Here is a 21,048-nt window from a genome sequence, read left to right as displayed (position 1 = left end):
TCCTTACCTGCATTGTTGCAATGCTACTGAATTTGTGCAACTTTATCCGAATGCAGATAATTTACATTTCCCAATTCCCCAATGCAGGATTACCATTACTATGCAGTATGAATGCAGGCTCTGTCAGGTATTGTGCATTATAATGTCTATCAATGTCGCGTCAGTCAGTGCAGGCATTGGCCGACTGCACAGTCAGTCAATGCAGGCATTGGCCGACCTTACATCAGTCATTCAATGCAGGCATTGGCCGACTGCACAGTCAGTCAATGCAGGCATTGGCCGACTGCACATCAGTCAGTCAATGCAGGCATTGGCCGACTGCACAGTCAGTCAATGCAGGCATTGGCCGACTGCATGCAGGCATTGGCCGACCTTACATCAGTCAGTCAATGCAGGCATTGGCCGACTACACATCAGTCAGTCAATGCAGGCATTGGTCGACTGCAGTGAGTCAATGCAGGCATTGGCCGACTGCACATCAGTCAGTCAATGCAGGCATTGGCCGACTACACATCAGTCAGTCAATGCAGGCATTGGCCGACTGCAAAGTGAGTCAATGCAGGCATTGGCCGACTGCACAGTGAGTCAATGCAGGCATTGGCCAACTGCACATCAGTCAGTCAATGCAGGAATTGGCCGACCTTACATCAGTCAGACAATGTAGGCATTGGCCAACCTTGCATCAGTCAGTCAATGCAGGCATTGGCCGACTGCACAATAGTCAGTCAATGCAGGCATTGGCCGACCTTACATCAGTCAGTCAATGCAGGCATTGGCCGACTGCACATCAGTCAGTCAATGCAGGCATTGGCCGACTGCACAGTCAGTCAATGCATGCAGGCATTGGCCGATTGCACAGTCAGTCAATGCAGGCATTGGCCGACTGCACATCAGTCAGTCAATGCAGGCATTGGCCGACTCCATAATCAGTCAATACACCTCATTCTTCTTCACAGTAGATTTTAAATCCCCAGGCTTGGCTGACTTTGACAAAATGTTCTATAAAAAATGGCTGTTTGATTGTTAATAATTATCATGTCAAGAATATGTATACTCAGTAATGATAAACAATATCATTTTAATTTGAAATTGATAAATATAAAGTAATAGGAGGCCAGATAATTTTAAAACCATACCCGTCGCAATGGACATAAGAAAAGTAAACGTGCATGAGGTGAAAGTTGGTCTTTTTTTTTTACGAAAGTGTTATTCATTTTATAAATTCTAAAGAAGCCAGCATAAAAATGATTTTGGCTGTTAATTGACAACAAAGTACTAAGTGTTATAATTAATTGATTAAAATTCTCACTGCGGGGAATTTGTTGAATTTCCAACATGACTGAAACTGATGTAACAAAACAAATTCACTTGATATATGCACATGTGCACATGTATAATGGTATAAATATTTTCCTAAAGTATATGAACAGTAGCAAATAAAGTGGCACATTTAGTCGTGCATGAGTTATTCATTTAATGTCATATATTATAAAGCGTTTTCTTGATCCTCTATCTTTTTCTTTTCCTTTGGTCTATATTGTAGTTTTTAACCCGTGTATACCTGAAAAAGAAATGCAAGCAGTATTAAAGTAAACTTCTTTTTAAAATAATCGAGAATTACCGTATAATTTTACATTTCCTTTCCAATTTTTTTTTTCAAATTTTTCATTTAATTTAACTGTTTATGATTAGAATAGTTCACAAATAGTTTAAACTTATTTCTTCAAATGAAAAGACTTTGTAAGAATATGATGGCGATATATTCTGTAAGGCAGATTAACTATGCATTCCCAAGCCTTCACAAGACTGAATAATTTATTTTCCGGATAACCAGAGGCATATTACTTTTAAATTCCTGCCACTGGACATATTATCTTTATTCAATTTGTTTAGCACAACTATACTTTTTAAAAAAAAAATCTCCAGACCCCCCCCCTTCTTTTCAGAATTGAATGAATATTCTATCCCCGTCATTCAAACAAATACAAACAAATCAAAAAAAGAAACATAATCTTACCAGAGTTTTCATTTTTTTTGATTTTTTCACTATTCACTTTCATCTGTGTATGACTGGTTTGTAATGCACCAATGGACGAGTTTACATGTCCATCCTGACAAGGAGAAGGTTTTAAAACTGAAATAAATAATTATTATCCTCAATTTTTTTAATTGTGAAGGAAATTACTCTGATTGTAGATATTTATTTTAATTCGTCATAAATTAAAATTTCTTGCGATGCACCATCTTTTGAACGCCTCTGTATTTAAAAATGAAAGTGTAAAAAAAAATCGGCCGTCTAAATGTAAGTTTTATGTTATTTGTAAGTAAACACTTTTATCTATAACTGGTTTATGAACAGACGTACAAACTACTTACCACGAAGAACGATATACAGTCTGTAGGCCTGACGTTACACTCAATCATCGGCCCCTCTGCTGTAGGCTGGTCAGCTATTTCGATGCCTCGATTGGTAAAACGTAACATGTGCACGTGTATAATCATTCAGCAAAAACACACAACTTTTGGTAACCGGAAATACGTCCTTTTTAGCGAGCGCAGCGAGCGTCGCGAAGCGACGCTCGCAAAGCGAGCTCAATAGACTAACGTGTATGAACAGAGGAAATTCGGATTGAAATCTGTACATACGTCAGCCAAATTTCTCTGTGAAACCTTCCCAGAATTCCTGCACTACCCAATGTCCTTTGCGCGAATAAATCAAAAATAGTTAAAAAATTAAAGGAACATTGTTCCTTACCGAAATCTTAACGAAATGATTTTGCCTTACCTTATTCAAAAAAATACCCCCATGCCACAACACCGGCCTTCACCTTGCCCTTCGGAAATGATACAAATGACGTCACCGGAAACTTACGAAATTTGACGATATGCTAATTAAGTCATGTCGGTAGCTTCCGTGAAACTCGGAAAACATGTTGAAGATAGAAAAGTATTTTTAGGGACATATGTACATTATATACTTACTTCTTTTTTCCCGAGATTCTTAAAAAAAATAATTTTATTTGAATTAGAAATAAAAAGTCTAGTGCAACCAATGAAAATGATCTTCGTCTTGTTACGGATCGTCTGCTTTGTTTGTCAACAAACCTTCTGCCTTCCAGGTCATTTAGCTTACCTCGCCTTTGTGTGAATTGCAGCAATAAGTGTAGAGTAGCTGATATAGTATTTTTAAGGGTTTTATGAAAACAGGTGCATATTTTAGAGCAATTACTGACTAGTTTTTATATTTGAGTCACTTATATAACAATAGTCTTGACGTACTATATTTGAGTCATTGAGAGAATATCTGGTAAACTGTCAAAATGAATATTAGTGTAGTTGAAGTTCAGCCTGAACAAATTGGGTCAAGTGTTGGTTGCAATGAAAGCATGCTTTACAATCTACACAATGTCCCAGGGGATGGAAATTGTTTTTTCCATTGCTTGAGTCTTGCTTTTCATAACAACTTTACAAAGACAAGTTTTTACAGACAATCAATTTGTGAGCACATTTTGAAAAACTGGGAATGTTTCAAAAGCCATTTAGAACTTCAGTCACATTCCCCCTTGTCATACTATCAGAATATGATTCTGGGGAATGAATATGCCTCTTCTTGTGAAATTGCAGTCGCAGCTAGCCTCTATCAAAGGCAAATAAATGTTTGGTTGGAATGTTCAGATAAGGACAATGTCATCTCTCACGTCCTCTCAACATTCCAACCAAATACAGTGTCTGAAGGCAGCCCAATTAATTTATTACTCAGACATCAACATTTTCTGTACATGATACCAAAAGAGAAAAAATCGCAACAAAATAAAAATACTTCAATAAATTGCAATTTTTCTCAGCAATCTCATGCCAACATGTCGCATCAAGTTTCTAAGAATGTCAAAAGTAATGAAAATTCAAATTCCAAGCAAAATGCAACTGTTGAGAGAGATGTTCAAGAAAAACCTAATTCTTCTCTCCAAATTCAGTCTGATAAACAGAAGAACAATGTTGACCAGTATGTTTTATTTGAGCATTCTTATGCAAATTGTGAAGAAGTATTCAACAAAAATGTTCACCTGAATGATCTCACAGAGCATTCATATGCAAAACATTGTTCCAACAAACAAAATACAAATACTGACTTTACTATCTTTGAACATTCTTATGCAAATGTCTTCCCAACTCAAGGTATGGACATTGGTGTTCAAGAAAAAGCAGAATATCATACTAATGAAGGAAAAAAATTAGATTATCAGCAGTCTGTATTACCTAACACATTTACAGCATGTACTGAAAATGAAAAGTCAAACAATGCAAATATCACATTTACAGCATGTACTGAAAATGAAAAGTCAAACAATGCAAATATCAGAAAAAGACATGCTGACATTAGGTCAAATTCGTCATTGACACCTCAGCAAAAGAAAAAATCAAAAACTCAAAAATTTGCCCCTGAACATGAAAAAAAACTTCAAGAACTTTGTAGGAAATTTGGTCTAAAATATGAAGAGCCCAGTGAAAATGAAACTTATCAAATTTATACAGCAAGGAGAAAAAAAATTCTGCGAAATATTAAAGCACAATCAGAAAAATATAAATTGAATCCTGACGATATTCCACCCCCTCCCCCTCTTGATGAAAATGCTCATTACAATAAAGCTATGGATTCTATTAGGGCTTTCGAAATTCAACAAATGTCTTATTCTTTTCAATTTTGTTCAGTCTGTCATGAGAGAAGACTTGAAATGAACATGGCCAAAAATGATATTTGTAGGCGTTGCTATAGGGATAAGAATCAAATCAAAATGTTCTCAACAGAAAACAATATGAACCCAGGCACTGTACCTGAAGAACTCCAAGATTTAACTGTCATAGAGCAGCAACTTATTAGTAGGATAGCTCCATGTATAAATGTCCATATGTTAAGTCATGGGGGTATTGCTTCATCTGGTCATTGCGTCACATTTCCTCAAGAAATAAATGAACCAGCCAGAATTTTTCCTAGATTACCACATGAAATTCAAATTATTAAAGTTAGAAAACAGGGGAAAAATGAAACATCTAAGGACTTCAGAGTCCGTCGTTTAAAAATCGAACAATCTTTAAGATGGTTAAAAAAAAACAATCCAGCCTATTCCGATATCATAATAAGTACAAACAGGTTACAAGCAATTCCTGAAGATGGACAATTAACAGACATAATGACATTACAATTCAAAGAAAATACTGCTCATATTCATGACAAAGGACCATCATCTGAACAAATAGATATAGGTGTAACTGAGGGTTTTACAAATTCTGGTGCCCAACTACCAGACGCTAATGTAAATATTCAACAGAAGGTCCAGAAAATAATTGAAGAAATTTTAGGTGAAAATCATGGGGACGTTACTGTTAATAGACAGGGCACTGTTACTATTCCTTGGCCTTCAAAAGGCGACACTCCCGTATCTGAATTTACGACGAAACATTTTTTTACCCTTGCTTTCCCTGCACTCTTTCCCTATGGGTCCGGAGATTATTACATTAATAGACCAATCACTGTATCATGTATGGGGCAATGGGCTGACCATTTATTATGGTATGCAGACGGCAGGTTTGCAAAACACCCCTATTTTAAATTTGTTGTTCACAACATGATTATGCGAAAAAGAGCTTTAGAACAAAGTAGTTTTATAATTAAACAGAAACTTGGTGACCAACAATTTACAATTACAGAGTTGAAAAAACTTATTGAAAATGGTGATACATCAGTTTCAAAAAAAATTCTCTACTTTGGGGGAAATTTAAGGGGGACTTCTCAGTATTGGGAGCAGAGGGGCAAGGAATTAAGAGCTTTGGTTCAATATAAAATAAATGAAGGTGCAGGTCTGCCATCATTTTTTACTACTGGCAGTTGTGCAGAATTTCACTTTAAACCACTCAGACGACTGCTTTCAAAGTATGTTTCTGAAACTACTGGAAACTCTATTGATCTAACTGATAGAAATATCCTTTTTAAAACTCTTCAGGAAAATACACACATTGTTGCACAATACTTTGATCTAAGAACACAGTCATATTTCAAAAATGTAATGGGTCCTGTTTTTGGTGTTGACTCCTACTGGTACAGGCAAGAGTTTGCCAAATCCAGAGGTATGGTCCACTGGCATGGTCTTTGTTGGAGGTCAGATAGAGAGCCTCATGATTTGTTACACAATGCAATTTCTGCTGGTCTTTCTGAGGAACAATGTGCAGAAAAACTCTCTCATTGGGCTTCAGAAATCTTTGGACTTACTGCTTCTCATCCTGCTGGTAAGGATGAAGATGGCAATCCAAACAGAAACTTGTGGCCTCCTCCAGAGGGTACTGCTCCTCCTCCTCCCGAAGAAAAAAATCCCCTGTTGAAACTTCTCCTGGATGTTAGCACCTCCCAAGAAACACTTTTGGAAGATCACTTGCTTTTATCAAATCGTTTCAATCTGCACCGTTGCTCAGATTACTGCCTGCAACCTTCTCGATATAATAATTCTGAAAAAACTTGCAGAATGGAATTTCCTAAGCAATTACGTGCATCACCTGCTTTAGTGAAAGACCGAAATGGATCTTTGCGTCTAGAAATGAATAGAGACCACCCTGTTCTTGTTCAACATTCTCGTTTCCATACGCAAGGCTGGAGGGCAAACGGTGATATTTCTCTTATTCTGTCAAAAAGTGATCCTTCCAATCCCTCTGTAGATGAAATTATTGCGACCGAAAAATACATATCAGGTTATGCATGCAAGGGAAATGAACCCACTGGTGCTCTTTCAGATCTCTTCTCTGATATGGTCAATTGTGCAGATGAATCTTCAGGGGCAACTGCAAAATCACTCTGTACAAAGCTTTTAATGGACACAGTTAAAAGGGACATTTCTTCAGTTGAAGCATCTTATGAACTTTCTTCCATTCCTCTTTATCGCTCTAGTCATTGTTTTCAATCAGTTAGCTTATCAGGATGTAGAGTACTTGAACAATCTGGAAATACTACAATTACGAAATCCACAATTGTTGATAAATATATTTCCAGAGATGAAAACGATAATTCTTCATTATATCAATTCATTTGCAAAAGTGGTAAAGTCCCCGTCATTTCTGGTCCCACTCAGGCACACTGGCCATTAGATGAAAATTACTGTAAAACTTCATTATTGCTTCACTGGCCAAACTGGCGTACACTTTCAGATATTAAAGATGAAAATATATCTTGGACAGAACAATTTTCTCTGTTTTTACAATTAGATACTTGTCCAAATTTTATTAAAGCAGACATTGAGAGGGCAAAGACTAAAAAACAAGATGATTCCTTACCCAAAGACAATATTGAAAACAATGAAGTGGAACAGCCTGATTGGATGGAAGTCATACGCCCCAATCCCGATTTTAGTGAAGTTTGCACTGATTTTAATTTTGAAGATGGTGGCCCCGAACATGACTGGAGCAAAACATCATTTGATTATCCAAATGACTTCGGTGAAGACTGGTGGAATACTGTGACCAAAGCTGCCAACATAGATGACAAGTCCTTAAACATTCCAAATGTAGATCTCCTTAAATTGAATCAAGAACAAATGTTAGCATTTAATATTGTTATGAAAACACTCCTGAATTTTTCAAACAAATCACATGAGTACAAGCCCCTTCGCATGATTGTGTCAGGTACAGCTGGATCAGGAAAATCTTTTCTTATCAAATGTTTAGTTAAAGCCATTCGCCTCTTTTTTAACTCAAATAAATCTGTTCAGGTTCTTTGTCCAACAGGCAATAGTGCAAACTTAATATCTGGAGTAACACTGCACAGTTTCCTTAAAATACCCACCCAGTTCAAAGGAAGAGAAATGAAAGCACCAGAGGGTTCTATAGGGGAAAGCCTCCAGGAGAATTTATCTGACCTCCACGTCCTTCTTATTGATGAAAGGTCATTAATTGGTTCTAATACCTTAGGGTGGATGGAGTTTCACTGTAGATGTGGCACTGGCATTTCAGATCAGACATGGGGAGGAATCCCAGTAGTTGTATTTTTAGGGGATGATGTGCAACTTCCACCAGTTTTGGATGCCCCAGTTTATCACTCTAAAAGTAAAAATTCAGCCTCAATGCACGGTGTTCTGGTGTGGCAAGAATTTCAGACAGCTGTTACTTTAAAATCAATCATACGCCAAGGAGAACAAGAACATGAATTGAAGGAGGTCCTTTCAGCTCTTCGTCAATACAAAGTTACTCCAAGTCAGGCCAAATGGTTGCAACAATTTCAGTGGAGCAATCTGCAAAAGACACATGGGAATGAATTATTAAGTAGAATGTCAGACAGGGGTCTTTTTGTTTTTCCTACTCATAGCGAGGAATGGGGTCACAATAAGTCAAAGTTATTGGAGATGAATCAACTTTTTCCTGTTGCAAAAATTATTGCAGTTTCTAAGGGTTCTCACTCCAAAACTGGTGAAAGTGAAAAAGCTGGTGGTCTTCTCCACACTCTTTACTTATGTAAGGAATCAAAAGTTATGCTTTCTGTGAATTTGTGTGTGAAATTTGGTCTTTTTAATGGTGCTATTGGCATTGTTAAAGATATTTTGTATTTTAATGGAAGAAGACCACCTGCCCTCCCTGATGTTGTAATGGTGGATGTACCTAATTACACTGGTCCCCCTTTCCTATCTTCTTATCCAAAAATTGTTCCAATATTCCCAGTGGAGAGAAATATAGATTGTAGATGTCACTTTTGCAAAAGAAAACAAATCCCACTGCGTTTAGGATGGGCAACAACCGTTCATCGTTGTCAAGGAATGACCATAGGAAAGGGGGAAGTGAATAGATATATAGTTGTAAATCCTGGCACACGATCATTTGAATCCAGAAATCCAGGTGCCCTTTTTGTCGCCCTTTCTAGGGCAAAGTCAACTGGAAAAGATGACACAGATCCTGACTTTGCCTGGCACCCTTCCATTCTCCTCAATGAAGACAGGGTCTGTCATAGAGTCAATACGCCAACAACTACTGCAAGAGAACATGAAATAAAGAGAATAGAATTATTAGATGAACAAACTACCAAAGCCTTCCAGCATTTAAAAGATGATCCAGCTATCATTGCTTTATTTCAGAAATCAACATTACCTAGTGTCTCTGAGGAGTAATTTCCTTTTCTACATATATTGACATCATGAATGCGATTTTTAATACAGTGTCAATTTCCTGATTTATTTCATACTGTGAATAATTGTGAACGGTGGGAGACATGCCAGTCTCTAACTGAACACTTTTATCTACCATAGATTTCTGTAGGTATATATATATATATACCAAAACTTACTGGTTCAACTCTGTTGCTGTTCTGGTTAAATTTTAATCAGCATTGTTCTTCTGTGTTTTCTGAGGACGATGACCAACCCTGAAATTAAAAATGCCAGTGTCACATCTTTTACTTCCATTTTTCCCTATGTTGACCTTGCCGAAAGTACAATTCAAATAGTACTCCGTTTCTCAGTAAATTTTCTGAATTTGAATGAAATACGACTGTTTTACTTTGGGCTCTCTATGACACTCTGTTCCCTTCTGCACACTGTCAGCCTTTTTTACAAATAGAATGACCATTTCATCTTATTCTCATACCATGCAATTCATCATTTCCTTGATTTTTTATTTTAAAGTGTTTTTCATTATAGTGAACGGTGGGAGACATGTCAGTCTCTAACCGAACATTTTTTATTTTTTTTTTACCTCACCAAGATTTCTGTCGGAACATATACATGTATCCCAAAACTTACCGGTTCAACTCTGTTGCTGTTCTGGTTAAATTTTAATCAGCATTGTTCTTCTGTGTTTTCTGAGGACGATGACCATCCCTGAAATTATAAATGCCAGTGTCACATCTTTTACTTCCATTTTTCCCTATGTTGACCTTGCCGAAAGTACAATCCAAATAGTACTGAGTTTCTCAGTAAATTTTCTGAATTTAAATGAAACATGACTGTTTTACTTTGGGCTCTCTATGATACTCTGTTTCCTTCAGCACACTGCCAGCCTTTTTTACAAACAGAATAACCAGTTCACCTTTTTCTCATATCATGCAATTCATCATTTCCTTGAGTTTTTATTTTAAAGTGTTTTTCATTATAGTGAACGGTGGGAGACATGTCAGTCTCTAACCGAACATTTTTTTATTTATTTATTTATTTTTTTTTTTTTTTTTTACACCTTACCAATATTTCTGTAGCAACATACGAAAACTTACTGGTTCAACTCCATCGCTTGTTCTGGTTAAATTTTAATCCGCAGTGTTCTTCTGTGTTTTCTGAGGACGTTGGCCATCCCTGAAATTATAAATGCCAGTGTCACATCTTTTACTTCCATTTTCACCCATGTTGACCTTGCCGAATGTACAATTCTAATAGTACTCAGTTTCTCAGTAAATTTTCTGAATTTAAATGAAATATGACTGTCTTATTTTGGCTCTCTCTATGGCACCCTGTATCCTTCTGCACACTGCCAGCCTTTTTTACAAATAGAACAACCATTTCACCTTTTTCTAATATCACACAATTCATCATTTCCTTGAGTTTTTATTTTAAAGTGTTTTTCATTATAGTGAACAGTGGGATATATATATATATATATATATATATATATATATATATATATATATATATATATATATATATATATATACCAAAACTTACTGGTTCAACTCTGTTGCTGTTCTGGTTAAATTTTAATCAGCATTGTTCTTCTGTGTTTTCTGAGGACGATGACCATCCCTGAAATTATAAATGCCAGTGTCACATCTTTTACTTCCATTTTTCCCCATGTTGACCTTGCCGAAAGTACAATTCAAATAGTACTCAGTTTCTCAATAAATTTTCTGAATATAAATGAAATACGACTGTTTTACTTTGGGCTCTCTATGACACTCTGTTTCCTTCAGCACACTGCCAGCCTTTTTTACAAATAGAATGACCATTTCACCTTTTTCTCATATCATGCAATTCATCATTTCCTTGAGTTTTTATTTTAAAGTGTTTTTCATTATAGTGAACGGTGGGAGACATGTCAGTCTCTAACCGAACACTTTAAATTTTTTTTTTTTTTTTTTTTTTTTAGACCTCACCAAAATTTCTGTAGGAACATACCAAAACTTACTGGTTCAACTCTGTTGCTTGTTTTGGTTAAATTTTAATCAGCATTGTTCTTCTGTGTTTTCTGAGGATGTTGGCCATCCCTGAAATTAAAAATGCCAGTGTCACATCTTTTACTTCCATTTTCACCCATGTTGACCTTGCCGAATGTACAATTCAAATAGTACCCAGTTTCTCAAAACATTTTCTGAATATAATGATATATGACTGTATTGTTTTTGGCTCTCTCTGACCCTATTTTTCCTACTGCACATATAATTCACCATTCCATCAAGTTTTTATTTTAAAACACGTTTATCCTTCTAGTGAACAGTGGGAGACATGGTGAACGGTGGGAGACACGTCAGTCTCTAACCGAACACTTTTTTCTACCGGAGATTTCTGAATGCATGAATAGAGATATTTCATACTACAATTTGTATATATATTCTATTACTTAATAATTACCACGTTGTTCTATTCATTCTGAAATCTTCACTTGTGCAGCAGTTCTATTCTAAAATTAAAGTATTATCAGTGTTTTCATAACTTTCAGTCCCCCTTTTTTGTTACTCCTGTGGAAACTGTCACATACATATAGTATCTCTCATTGTTAGTTGAGAGAGAGATTATTTGGGGAGGGTTTTCTATGAAGCTAATTTTTTCCCTCCTTAGTTTGGAGGAAAAAAAAATCTTTTAAAACATGCCTTATGCAGTAAAACCTACCTGAGGCTTCATCAACTGTATAAAATGTGAACATTTGATAGAAATTTTATCTGATTATCCTCCCCTCCCACCAAATAAATATGTTTTTTTAATTAGCTTTATTTTTTGTGAAAGTTACCTTTTTCCGCACAGCTCACTTCATCACCCTTTTCTGGCTCTCTTCTAGTCCCTGGAATTAAAAACCAACAATAAGTATTTCTAGACTCATTGCAACCTATTTTTCAAAATCGATATGTTTACCAGATATTTTAATTATTATTTTTCATGATTTTGAATGGTTATATCTTTCAAGCTAATTTGAAATGTTTTAAGAAAAACATAATCTTTGTAATTTTTCAAAATTACCTTTTTTTATTACTTTAGAGAATGCATATATTAATTGCTTCTGACTCAAGAGGGAGAGGATTCCACTCGTATATCCAGAGAGTTCACCCATTTCCACCTGACTGGCTCGTTTCTTTTATTTTTAAACCTGGGGCTTCTGTTGAAAGGCTTAGCCGTGAGGCTAAACACTTTATTCAAACTGAAAATTCCAAATCTTATCATGTTGTTTTCATGGGAGGTATCTGCAATCTAACGGAAAAAATTACACACCAATCTGGCACCGAAATTATCTACAACCATTCACTCAGCAAAATTCAGTCCTTGATTCACAGTATTGAAAACACCTTTAAAGAAATTCCACCATTAACTGCCAACTGTTCTACCATCCAATATACCACTATTCCTCCTGTGTCTCTCAGAAATTTTCAAAATTATCAAATTGAAAAAAGAAAGTTCCATCACAGTCAAGTTCCCTCAGAGGAATTAATTACCCAACAGGAAACCTTGGAAGAAGACATCAAAATGATAAACTCTAACATCTGTGAAATTAGCATATATAACAACAGTTCACCAATACGACTTGATAAAGATATAACAAAGAATTCACTTAAGAAAAGGGGACGAAATGGAAAAAACAAAAAAAAAATTTCAAAATTTACGTACCAAAATTTTTATGACGGGGTCCATCCAGATAATTCACTTTCCGATATATGGTTTTCCAAAATATGTACTTCAATTTTGGCCTTTCTCACAGCTTCATCCAGTTCAATAGTCAATGATCCAGATATTTCTGAGGACGAGGAGGAAAATGACACCTGGGATTTTAAAAGAAACTAAAAGTTCACATATGCATACCTAAAATGTTCATTTATAAGAACTGTAAATTTCTCAAGTCATTCATCAAACTTAAAAAATTTTTGTTTACGTTCAGTGACAGCTTTAAATTACAATGTTGATGATTATGAATGGTGGGAGACATGCCAGTCTCTAACTGTCAAATCATTCAACTTTTACTTTTAAACATCATTAATTAATATACAATCCTAGGCTTTTCTTGCTTTAAATATTGCAGTATATTTTTAATGTTTACTATTTATCAATGTGAAAAATCAGCTACTCTACACTTAATGTCACTTATAATACTTCATGGAGTGTACTCCTGTTTGGGATATAACCACAGCATGTATGGTAAGTATATTTTTATGATCAATTTATTCATTGATATGTTGTTCCTCTGTAACTTTGATTTTTTTTTTATTGTGACGCCATCTTGGTTCGATGTTTACCAATTTAGAGTGACATGAAAATTTGAGTAATACTCCTCTGTAATGTATAAAAGTAGGTAAATAAAAAATTATTGGATTTAGAATCAAGATGAAACTGAGTCCTGTAATTTAAAATGCAACCCATAATTCTTGAAATTTATGCACTTACCGTCTTGTTATTACCGGCAAATTAAAACCCTTTAGGGTTAGACTAGCTGGGCAGCTTGGCCGCGTGGTTTGTTGATATCCCGCGTCTGAATCACGTGACATCGCATTGCCTAATAAGTCGTTCCAAGAAACACTCGCACGATTGGCAAAATCATCGAATAAATAGGCAAATATTTTTTAAATTTAAATGTAATTTTCAATTCATATTTTTCTTTTTCAAACAAGCAGTTTGTTTCTCTTGTATTTTAAGAGAACTCCTTTGTGATTCTTTTTTTTAAAGAAATAAATCCTAGAGTTATCTTTCCTTTTCCTGCAACTACTCTGGTTAGAGATTGATGACACCCTCCCCCTTTTTTTAAAAAATGTTAAAAACACACCGTAAAACATATTATCTTGAATTTTAAAAAGATCATCTTAATTGGCTTATTAAAAATATTGTTATATGTAACCATATATGCTTTTATTTTTAAATTATGCAACTATATTGTGTTTATTTGGCAAATGTTTCAATTATTATTCAAAATAACTTGCATTTTTTAATTTCTAACTTGCCCAAGTAATATAATAATATAAAAAAGGTAAATGCTTTTTTAAGGTTATCTCTGGGATTCGGGGTTTTCCAGTTTTGATGTACAGCTTCTTTCTAAAGTAAATCGTACTTTTTCGATTTCTAGCGTAGAACAAAAAAAAAAAATATAGTTGTAGAAATGTTTGCAAATTATGGCGTGTGTTTAGAAATCTTAATGGTTGCACCCCTTAATTACATGTATTTGGTCTGATAAGTTTTTTTTACTCCGTGTCCCACTCTCACCAAAGAGTTTGGTTCGGCCATTGTGATTTTTTTTCCAGAAAAATAATGCATGTAGTGGCAAAAGTTACAAAGTTCATGTTTGTTTTGTCTAGGGATTTTTAAATACATGTCTTATTTTTTCTTAACAGTGTTGAGTGACACTCAGATGGAATCTACAGCAACATTAGACTACAGTCTGTGATGATATCCGATTCTATGAGACCTGAGTCTGTTTGTTAAAATGGTGGCCAACGACCATATCATAAGGTTTTATATTCAATATTGTGCCTCACTACTTGTATTTGATTATTGAGTGATGATTACATGAATACATAAAATTAAAAATATGCGAAAGAAGCATTTTAAGTAATATTAAGAGCGTATAACATTAATTATTATGTTGGGACAAGACGATGAATTGTAATTATTTGGTGAAACAATACCGAAAATTATATACAAATATGCTTAAACAATGTTGTGTAACTAACTCCGATTCTATTTTCAGGCGAAGTACTGAGAACTGCACAGACTAAATGGATTACTTTAGGAATCAAGAAGACAACATTTTGACAATGCATAAAAGATTCTACGCAAATAATTTTTATCAAACTGTCCTTGAAAATACATCGTTTTTATTTAAATTTAATTTTCTGCAAATTCTTCTCCATAATTAAAATAAACGTTAAAATTGATCATTCATCGGCATTACTTGATTTATAGAAGTCTGCTATAAAAAACCATTTTTGACAAATACAATATGTACATGTGTAACTATATTTTTTACAAGGAAGATTTTATTTGCATTAGCTGTATGAATTAATGGTGTTTCAATGCCTGCAGTCCCTATACATGTATATACGGTGGAATGTACAACGCCTGCATTGCATCAGTCTTTTGAGTCTATCATTGACTGCATTAGAACTTATGTGCATGCAGTCGGCCAATGCCTGCATTGACAGACTGATGCGCCGTCGGCCAATGCCTGCATTGACAGACTAATGTGCAGTCGGCCAATGCCTGCATTGATTGACTGAGGAGCAGTCGGCCAATGCCTGCATTGATTGACTAATGTACAGTCGGTCAATGCCTGCATTGACTGACTGCGCAGTCGGCCAATGCCTGCATTGACAGACTGATGTGCAGTCGGCCAATGCCTGCATTGACTGACTTCGCAGTCGGCCAATGCCTGCATTGATTGATTGAGGAGCAGTCAGCCAATGCCAGCATTGACTGACTGATGTACAGTCGGCCAATGCCTGCATTGACTGACTGCGCAGTCGGCCAATGCCTGCATTGACTGACTGATGTGAAGTAGGCCAATGCCTGCATTGAGAGACTAATGTGCAGTCGGCCAATGCCTGCATTGACTGACTGCTCAGTCGGCCAATGCCTGCATTGACTGACTGATGTGCAATCGGCCAATGCCTGCATTGGCTGACTCTCTCAAGGTCCAATGCAGGCATTGGCCGACTCTCTAGAGAGCCAATGCAGACATTGATGGACTCTCTTGAGAGCGTGAGAGAGTCAGCCAATGCCTGCATTGGCCCTTGAGAGCCTTGAAATGCCCGAGTGACCATAAATAGAAAGAGAGAGGGAAAAGGATAAAGAAAGAGCGATTCACATTGCCTGCATTGGCCCTTTTTATAGTTGTGCAACCTGCATTGACCCTTTTGATAGTCGTGCAACCTGCATTGGCCAATAACAAACACATTGCCGTAAGAAATTGGGATGAGGTTCTGGCATTGACTTAAGAATAATAGCCACCACTGCATTGCAAGTTTATTCACTTTCCTAGGTTTTAAATACATTTTCTATTCCTTTAACGCCAAATTGCATTAGTTAATTACATTTAGAACAAATTCGATTGCATATGTGATTAAAATAAAACACAAATCTGAATATGCTAAAATTTGCAAGAAATTGAATGGACATCATGTCATTGTTCCCGTTGTTACTTGTATCATATGAATTTGGAAATAAGTGAATAAAACCATACCATTTGTTTCGGACTAATTTTGTAATCATAAACAACTTCTTTTATAAATCTATTAAATTATATTTACTTTGGTAATAAAAGTCAAATTGTCTTTCCAAATTGCCCATAACATCGAACTTAAATTAAAAAAAAAATAAATTAGACAGATAAAAATTAGTTGAGACCCCATTATTTTCATGCTGGCGACCCGGGTTCAATCCCCTTTGTTTCCATAAAAAGTTTAAATCACTTTTTCGGATCGATTTTGCGGAGTTTATTTTCAGAATCGGACGGAAGATTTCTCGTTGCTCGCAACGAGTTTCTTTTCTAGTTCTTATTATTATTATTATTCTTTTTTCATAGTACAGCCGATATCTCAGCTATGCGTGGACAGATTTCAAAGATTTTCCCATGGAAGATGCATCATGAGTTTATCTCCAGACGTGTTTTTCATTTTTTCGAAAATCACTTTCTTTCGCAATTTTTGGGGATTTTTGTATTTTTTAAAAGGCATTTTGTCCAGCAGTTTTCTTGAGAACGGCTAAAGATATCAAAATGAAACTCACTGAGGTGATAGAACATCGAACTCCGTTATGGGCAACGACCTTTATTTTTCGTCGTCGGCACTTCCGGTCGCAAACGGAAGTGAATTCAAAAAGTCACATTTTCCAACTTTTTTGTTTTTCAATATATTTCTTTAGGATTTACAGGGATTATAGTGTGTCTTATGAGAATTCTAAATATGTGTTCAGTATCTTGATGCGTGCATATATTGATATGATATGACCGAACCAAACTTTGTCCCACTGTCGGGGGTTCGAATCCAGCTGGGGGCGTTGCAAAAATTTTTTCTTTGTTTTTGTCTTTTTTCATTTCCAAATTACTTTTCTCTCTTTTATTACATGTATGTAAGATTTTGCCGAATTTTAAAAGCTATTTTTCGAGATATTTTGTGAAATTATTGTAATAATCATGATCTGTGTTGAGAGACTACTGTAAATGAACGTAAACGAAAAGAATTCATTCTGAAATCTATTTCTTGGGATGACACAGCATAGAACTCTAAAGAAAAGTGGGTCGGAAGACCTGCCTGTTGCTCTAGCAACAAGAACGTATCTAGTTATTATTATTATTCTTTCTTCATAGTACAGCTGATATCTCAGCAATGCGTGGACAGATTTCAAAGATTTTTACAGGGCTAATGCAATTTGTGAATATCTCCAAAAGTTTTTTTCATTTTTTCAAAATTCACTTTCGTTCGCGATTTTGGGGGATTTTTGTATTTCTAAAATAGCATTTTGTCCAGAAGATTTCTCGAGAACGGCTTAAGATATGAAAATGAAACTCACTGAGGTTATAGAACATCGAACTCCGTTATAGTGAACGACCTTTATTTTTCGTCGTCGGCACTTCCGGTCGCAAACGGAAGTGAATTCAAAAAGTCCAATTTCTCAACTTTTTTGTTTTTCAATATTTTTCTTTAGGATTTTCAGGGATTATAGAGTGTCGTATGAGAATTCTAAATATATGTTCAGTATTTTGATGCGTGCATATCTTGAAAAGGTATGACCGAACTAAACTTTGTCCCAGTGCCGGGGGTTCGAATCCCGCCGGAGGCGTTTCAAAAAATTTTTCTTTGTTTATGTCTTTTTTCAGTTGCAAATGACTTTTATCTCTCCTATATAACACGCATGGAATATTTTACCGATTTTAAAAGCTATTTTCTGAGATATTTTGAGGAATGCCTGTAATTATCATGATGTCTGTTGAGACACTTCTATGAATTAATGTCAACAAAAAAATACATTCTGAAATCTATTTCATGGGATGACTCAGCATAGAACTCCAACGAAAAGTCGGTCGGAAGACCGCTTGTTGCTCTAGCAACAAGAACGCATCTAGTAAAGGTCTTCCGTCTTCATGGAAGACCTTATAGTTATTCTACTGTTTCTTATTATTTTTCTTATTTTTTTCCCAAAATTCTGTGCACGCGATTTCTCAGCAACCATTCAATGGATTTCAATGAAATTTTCAGAAATTATGCGCATCAATATGAACTTGATACATCTGGGAGGAAATTTGATAATTCGCTTTTGGTGCCAAGTTATGGCCAGTTTCCTTATTTTAAAATGCGATTTTGTCGCGCACTTTTATCGAAAATGGCTAAGAATATGAACTGGAGACTTATCTAAGAGCATAGGGCATGGTTATTAGATGTGCGTAAGCCCAATTTCCTGCGTTGTCGGTGCTTCCGGTCGCTACCGGAAGCGAATTTAAAAAGTGCATTTTTTCATTTTTTTTTGTTTTCAAAGGTTTTTTCTACGATTTTAATTATCTTAAAAGTGACTCTTATGCGAATGAGAAATATGAAATTTGTTTAAGAATTGAAAAGGACAATCTCGAGATATTTGCATTTAAATATTTGAAGCGATGTTTTCAATGGCTGAATACGTAGCGCGTTGGATTGTCACGCGGGCGACCCAGTTTCGCTCCCCCGAATATCCGAATTTTTTTTTTTTTTATCATTTTTTCATCTCGATTTTTGGTGTTTTTAATTCAGAATCGGACGGAAGACCTCTCGTTGCTCGCAACGAGTTTCATCTAGTTATTATTATTATTATTATTATTCTTTTTTCTTCTTATTTCTTCTCCGGTACTTTTTTGTCCGCGAGTGTTCTCAGAAACTGTTCACCCAACTAAGCTAAAACCTTTTTTAGGGTTAATATGTGTGAAGTGTAGGTGTGCGAAACGAAGGTGCGTGCGCGTGAAATGAGTGAATTGACTGATATAATTAATATAGCTATAACTTTTACATTTTTTGATGAAATGATTTGAAACTCATTATATAAAGATATATTAATACTGTAGATAATGTGACACTGTCAAATTAGCATGAACTCACGCGCATGCACGTGCGCTTCACTCTGATTGGTTGAAACAAAAATCTCAATATCTTTGCTGTTTTTTGAAAAAATGCTATGAAATTTAAAACATAGGCATACTTCAGGATGTACTACAATATGACATATAACAATTGTCATGTAAACACGCGCATGCACGTGCGCTGCAATCTGATTGGCTAAAATTTAAATGGCTATAACTCCCTTGTTTTTCAACCAAACAGAATGTGATTTGCAACATAGATAGATATAATGGACTTCTACAAGAATGTATAGTCACCATGCACATTCATACGCGTGCGTGTATGTGCGTTGCAATCTGATTGGCTGAAACTTTAAATAGCTATAACTCCCTTAGTTTTCAACCAAACAGGATGAGAGTTGGAACATAGATAGATGTAATGGACTTCTACAAGAAGGTATGATCACCATGCACATCCATACACGTGCGTGAATGTACGCTGCAATCTGACTGGCTGAAACTTTAATCAGCTATAACTCCCTTGGTTTTCAACCAAACTGAGTGGGATTTAGAATATAGATAGATGTAATGGACTTCCACAAGTAGGTATGTCACCATGTTCATGTATGCACGTGCGTGCACAACTACAACCAGTGATCGTCCTTTGAGGAAAGTTTCAGGAAGATTGTCCCAGCCATCTCCGAGAAACAGCCTGGATAAAAAAAACATGCGTACAATATCAATATGTCGTCCCCGACTTCGTTCGGGGCGACATAATAATAATAACTAGTGCTAATTGTAACGGGGACCGTTACATATGTTCCCCAAACGCTCCCCAACTCCCTTTTGGTGCCATATTCCCTGTACGCTTTATTAAATAGGACAAAATCTATGCGTTTGAGACTTTAACAACGCCAAATTCATTCAGACTTTTGCATTGCACGCGTGTGCATGTGAATGCATGCGCATAATGACCAAATCATCTTGTCTACACATTGAATATATTTAAATATACTAAATATAAATGAATTTGATCCAAAAGTATTTAAAAATACGCTCATTCAAGTGTATTTTTGATTAACTCATTCCACGTGCACGCACGTGCATACATGAGCATGGTGACCATATCTTCTTGTAGAAGTCCATTACATCTATCTATGTTCTAAATCCCGTCCCGTTTGGTTGAAAACCAAGGGAGTAATAGCTTTTTAAAGTTTCAGCCAATCAGATTACAGCGCACGTACATGCACGAGTATTCATGTGCATGATGACCATATCTTCTTGTAGAGATTTAAGATAATCTATCTATGTTCCAAATCCCATCCTGTTTGGTTGAAAACCACGGGAGTTATAGCTATTTAAAGTTTAAGCCAATCAGATTGCAGCACACATGCATGCGCGTGATTTCATAAATTCTTATCTTTATCGTATTGAAGGATATCTAAATGAATGAATATATCTTAAAATTCCAAACATTTCGTCATAAAACAAAGGAGATATAGCCATATAAAGTTTCAGCCAATCAGATTGCACACACGTGCATGCACTTCATTTCATGATTTTTTTTTCTATATCATATTTTAGGATATCCTAATGCATGACTATGTTTTAAACTTCAAAGCATTTCGTCAAAAAACAAAGGAGATATAGCCATTTAAAGTTTCAGCCAATCAGATTCCAGCACGCGCGCATGCGCATGCTTTCATGAAAATTTATATACATCATGCTGTAGATCTTCATAAAGTAGGACTATGTTCAAAATTTCAAAACATTTTAACAAGAAACAAGAAAGATATTGAGACTTTAGTTTCAGCCAATCAGAGC

General features: G+C 35.7%; 3 long non-coding RNA genes across 8 annotated transcripts; 1 reads left to right on the top strand and 2 right to left on the bottom strand.

Moving 5' to 3' along the window:
- Positions 1-1,143: 1,143 nt before the first annotated feature.
- Positions 1,144-2,456, bottom strand: LOC134260957 (uncharacterized). The gene is made up of 3 exons (XR_009990677.1): positions 2,377-2,456; positions 2,018-2,134; positions 1,144-1,561 (listed from the first exon to the last, which is right to left on the bottom strand). It is a non-coding gene; the product is annotated as an uncharacterized LOC134260957 (long non-coding RNA).
- Positions 2,295-15,087, top strand: LOC134260956 (uncharacterized). The gene is made up of 3 exons (XR_009990675.1): positions 2,295-2,470; positions 14,537-14,654; positions 14,893-15,087. It is a non-coding gene; the product is annotated as an uncharacterized LOC134260956 (long non-coding RNA).
- On the bottom strand, positions 3,995-13,869 carry LOC134260958 (uncharacterized). Of its 6 annotated transcripts, XR_009990679.1 has the most exons (12): positions 13,599-13,869; positions 12,828-12,979; positions 12,186-12,667; positions 11,959-12,009; positions 11,140-11,218; positions 10,680-10,757; positions 10,235-10,313; positions 9,768-9,845; positions 9,314-9,391; positions 8,635-9,000; positions 7,318-8,270; positions 3,995-6,993 (listed from the first exon to the last, which is right to left on the bottom strand). It is a non-coding gene; the product is annotated as an uncharacterized LOC134260958 (long non-coding RNA). The 6 variants fall into 6 exon arrangements; XR_009990680.1 differs by having other exon boundaries at positions 3,995-8,270; positions 11,130-11,218; XR_009990681.1 differs by having other exon boundaries at positions 3,995-8,270; positions 10,225-10,313.
- Positions 15,088-21,048: the final 5,961 nt, after the last annotated feature.

Source organism: Saccostrea cucullata, unplaced genomic scaffold (genome assembly GCF_032062105.1).
Source record: "Saccostrea cucullata isolate Sc308-1 unplaced genomic scaffold, CSIRO_AGI_Scuc_v1 ctg3037, whole genome shotgun sequence".
Classification (NCBI taxonomy): Eukaryota; Metazoa; Mollusca; class Bivalvia; order Ostreida; family Ostreidae; genus Saccostrea; species Saccostrea cuccullata.
The sequence above is the reverse complement of the archived record's forward strand: the minus strand, read 5'-3'. Positions and strand labels throughout refer to the sequence as shown.